This window comes from Mus caroli, chromosome 19 (assembly GCF_900094665.2).
Source record: "Mus caroli chromosome 19, CAROLI_EIJ_v1.1, whole genome shotgun sequence".
Classification (NCBI taxonomy): Eukaryota; Metazoa; Chordata; class Mammalia; order Rodentia; family Muridae; genus Mus; species Mus caroli.
Genome location: NC_034588.1, coordinates 10,187,406 through 10,192,173, shown reverse-complemented (window position 1 = coordinate 10,192,173; position 4,768 = coordinate 10,187,406). Strand labels below are relative to the sequence as shown.

Below are 4,768 nucleotides of genomic sequence, written 5' to 3'. Positions count from 1 at the left end.
AGGGAGTGTGGAGCCACCACAGTGACATTTTGGCCCATGGTTAATTTATCAGCATCCTTTACCATCATCGCTGTAGCCGCTATCGCACACAGGCAAGAAGGCCATCCGCTAGCCACGGGGTCCAGCTTCTTTGATAGATAAGCCACAGGACGCTTCCAGGGTCCCAGAGTCTGATTGAGGACCCCTCGGGCTATTCCATTTCTTTCATTGATGTATAGGGTAAACGGCTTATTTAAATTTGGCAGTGCTAGGGCTGGGGCCTGAAGCAAAGCCTTTTTCAGAGTTTCAAAAGCAGACTGATGGTCTTGGGTCCAATTAATTCCCCCTTTTTCTTTCATTAGGGGGTACAAAGGGGCTGCTAGGGTGGCGAATCCCGGTACCCATAGTCTGCAGAATCCTGCTGTTCCCAGGAACTCTTACCTGACGGGGAGTGGTTGGAGTCGGAATCCACATCACTGTTTTCTGGCATTAGTCAGCCATCATTGTCCATCTTTCAGGATGTATCCCAGATAGGTCACCTGGGTCCTGCATAGCTGCAGGGGTTTTAAGCACTGAAAATTCTGCACCTGTATCGACCAGAAAATTTATAGGGGTCCCCTCCACTTCTAGGGTTACCCTAGGCTTGGGAGGGGGGCCGAGCCCCATCTCCCCTAGTCTTCACCTTCTCCGAGAGACAATACTTGTGTCCCTTGCTTCTTTTTAGGACACTCACTGGCCCAGTGGCCTTTCTCCTTGCAGTATGCGCACTGGTCTTTTCCTAGGTGTGGTCGGTCTCTTCTGGGTCTCCTTGGCCCCTGCCTTTTTTCATCTCTCAGGTCCCCTGTCTGTCTAGTCCTATCCCTTTCTCTATCTACCACTGTGGCCAGAATTCNAGTCAGAGCNCTCTCCTGCCTCCTGTCTCTCTTANCTTCANCTTNTCTTCTCTCTTTCTTTTCTCTCTCTAACTTTTCCTCCTCTGTTTCTCTCTTGTGATACACTTTCTCAGCCTCTCTAACCACATCCCTTATAGTATAATCTTGCAATCCTTCAATCCGCTGCAGCTTCCTTCTAATATCAGGAGCTGACTGCCCTATGTAGGCCATAATTACTGAAGCCCGCTGTCCCTCTGACGTAGGGTCAAACGGGGTATACCTCCTATAAGCCTCCATGAGTCTCTCTAAAAAAAACTGAGGGGGGCTCAGCTGGCCCCTACATAACTTCTCTTACCTTAGCCAAATTTGTGGGCCTTCGAGCAGCCCCTCTGAGACCCGCAACTAGTGCCCGTTGGTAATTGGACAGCTGTTCCCTACCTTGTGCTGTTGTTATAATCCCACTGGGGACAAGTTAAAGGAAATCTTTCATCTATCTCGACCAAGGTCTGGATCAGCTGTCTGGCTCCACCCCGGATGTTCTTCCATGCCTTGAGGAGAATTCTTTCTCTCTCCTCGGTGGTAAACAGGGTTTGTAGGAGCTGTTGGCAATCATCCCATGTGGGCTGGTGTGAGTACATCAGAGACTCTATCAACCCTGTAAGCCCTGTAGGATTTTCTGAGAAAGAGGGATGGTTTACTTTCCAATTATAGAGATCAGAGGAAGAAAAAGGCCAGTATTGCAGAAGCTGTAGATCATTCTGGCCGGCAGGGGGAGCTCCAACAGCTCTAAGTGGAAGCGCCATCGTAGAATCGACTGGCCCCTCGCTGGGTGCTCCCCACCGGCTTCTTGTTCCTGCCTAGGGACCTCCCTCCCCGCTCCCCAGAACCAAAGGTGGAGCCACAGGAGCTGAGGGCTGGGGTACAGGTTGGAGAACCTGGGGATAAGGTGGTGGTAGAGAGTCGGGCCATTCTGGAGGTTCCTCTATCTCTGGGTAGATTTTAGAGGCGGCCGCTGGCTGCGGCGGGGTAGATTTCTCACTGGCTCCTTCGGGTAGTAGTTTTAATTTCTCCTTCTCAGCATTCTCTCGGACCGTCAAGACCTTGGTACCTGGATGTAGGGGTGGGAGAAATGGGCGAACCCAGGCAGACAGGAATTGCGCTAAATCTTCCCACACTGTGATGTATGGTTGTTGATCTAGGTGCGACCTGGATCCTTCCTGAAAGACAATGGCCTTTATGGCCCTAATGGTGGGGAGATAAAACGTACCTTCGGGAGGCCACCCTACGCCAAAAGTGGGCCATTCCAAGGCACAGTAAGACTGCCAGGGTTTCTTTTTAACTATTACTGATAAGTTTCGTTCTCTTGCCCTAACGTCTGTCCAATGGTCCTCAGTCAAAGACAATTGGGTTGAGATAGTCTGTCCCATGACAAAAAGCAGACACAGAGACAAAACAAAAACAGAGACAAGGGACACCAGAACGTCCAAGCACACTCATCCCTGCCTGGACTTGTACAACCAGCCAAATGCTACCTCTGATGGGTGGAATTCCACGTTCACTCCCGCTCCGGCAGAAAGAGCACTTTATCTCCCTCACTCTGCCAGAGTGTGGGAAGCCACATGTGCCGTTGCAGGGTGGTGCTGGCTTCTGCTGGCCACCATGCATACATAGGCAGTAAAGTTTTTTTGCGAAGATGAGGTTTTGAGAATTAACCAAAATTAACCAATCAGATGAGAGAGAAGTTAACCAATCAGATGAGAGAGAAGTTAACCAATCAGATGAGAGAGAAGTTAACCAACCAGATGAGAGAGAAATTAACCAATCAGATGTAGGCATGCAAATGAGGTGGTAAGCATCAACCAAGCACAACCAATCCAGGTGTGAGACACGCCTCTTCTAGGCCTATATAAGCAGCACCAGTTCTGGGCTCAGGGTCTATTCGCCTCTACAATCAAGCTCTCCCAATAAACGTGTGCAGAAGGATCCTGTTGCAGCGTCGTTCTTGCTGGTTGAGTCGGACGCGCGCAAGACCAGAGGACAGCCAGGTCTTCCCGACTGTCTCTGACCCTGGGCACTTCCTCCTCCAGGGTTACCCTAGAAACGTCTCCCCAGGGCTGCAGCTTTGCGGGCTCAGGACGTCTCCTTCCGCACACACTGGATCATCACGGATCTCAGCGGCAGCTGCCAGAATACTAGAATTGGAAAACCGAGACACAGATGCAGCGGCGCCACACTCAGACACACCAAATTCACACAGATGTACCTCCAAGGGGTATTCTTGGGGTTCTTGGTGCCCCCCAAATCCCGGACGAGCCCCCAAGATGTAGGACCCCAAATATGGGGACCCCCACTCTAGTCCAGGGACAGGAAACACCCACGAACACAAGAATCCTCCCTTGTTGCAAGACGCACGAGGCTTTATTGGCAGAGCTCTGGGCCGACACGTACCTCACACAGGAGGCAGGGGAGTCGACCCTGAGGCTCAGAAGCTAGGGGTTTTTTAAGAAGCAAAGGGTTAGGAATACAAGGAATTTTGACAAAGGCACAGGATTGGTTCATTAACAGAAAGATTACATGTCAGCAAAAAGGGGCATCAGAACTTTGTTCCGGTGGGCTTGGGGCTTATCTTTGTTCACATAACAACCACTTGATATATGACTTTACCCGGCACCAAGGGGTAATAGACAGAGGGGAAGTTCCGGCCAGATGGTGTTGACTTTAGACAAGATGACCCTGCCTGTCCTCGGATTGAGGGGAGATTCCGGCCAGATGGTGTTAGTTTAGATAATGTAGCCCTATTTGTCCTTGAATACCTTTTCATCTTTATAGCCAAAATGTTCTTAGGAATGCCTTAACAACAGCCCTGTCCTGGCATGCCTGGGGGCTGTTCTGCTTTGTTCTCAGTCCCAGGACAACTCACAAGTTACAATATTTCATCTTCCTTCAGTATCATATAAAATGATTCATCCTATGTAAGAGAGAATTTAAATAACTGAGCTACTCAAATAGAATTATTCCAAACAACTGGGAGGAACTAATAGCAGCTAGAACACAGAGCTCTAGGCCTGAGAGTTGCATATCAGCTCTTTTGGCCAAAGACTCCCCAGAGCAGAGCAGCAACACTTGAATTCCAAAGAATGGTGGGCTGGGCTCCAGTGCTGCAGCTCGAGCCAGCGTGGCTGCTCCAGAACATTCTAACAGATTCTAACTGTTTGTTTGCTTGAGTTTCATTTACATATTTTTTGTTTTTGTTGTTTTTTCCTCGTAGCAAGAATAACTCAATATAAATATTGATAACTCAATATCAATGAGAGAGAAAGAAGAATGAAAACAAGCCAAACTTCTAATATAAAAATAATTATAACCAGGGCATCAAGCACTAAACTAATACTGTTTTAATTTCCAAAAGTATTAGTTGTTCATTATATGGCAGATGTTCTCTTGATTTTCTAATTAATGCTTAAATAAATGTTTAATTTTCATAGTAAATAAATTGAAAAAATAAAATTCACAATTTTGAATTATATCATTTGGTACTGAGATTTGACTCTGTTCTTCGGGTTGCTTTCTGGAAAATGCTTAAATTATATAAAATGTAACACCCAAAACAAAACAGGTTATTAGCTTATTAAATAATGTGGATGTTAAGGTAGCAGCTATTAGAAATAATATTTTACTAATAAAAAATAAAATTAATAAATCCCTTAATATAATTATCAATTCTCAGTATGAAGAAGTGGTTGTATTGCATATATAAATTGCTGAACTTATTCCTTATAATTCAAGGTTAACTTTGCTATTCATGCAACTACAACAAGCAATCCAGGCCAGGAATTAATTATCAAGTTACATCGCTCATATTCTGTCTCACACTGGGTTGCCTGGGTCATAGCAAAAGGAAATGAAGTTGGTTAATT

General features: G+C 46.5%; 1 pseudogene; it reads right to left on the bottom strand.

Moving 5' to 3' along the window:
• Nucleotides 1–468: 468 nt before the first annotated feature.
• On the bottom strand, nt 469–2,278 carry LOC110285995 (annotated as a pseudogene).
• Nucleotides 2,279–4,768: the final 2,490 nt, after the last annotated feature.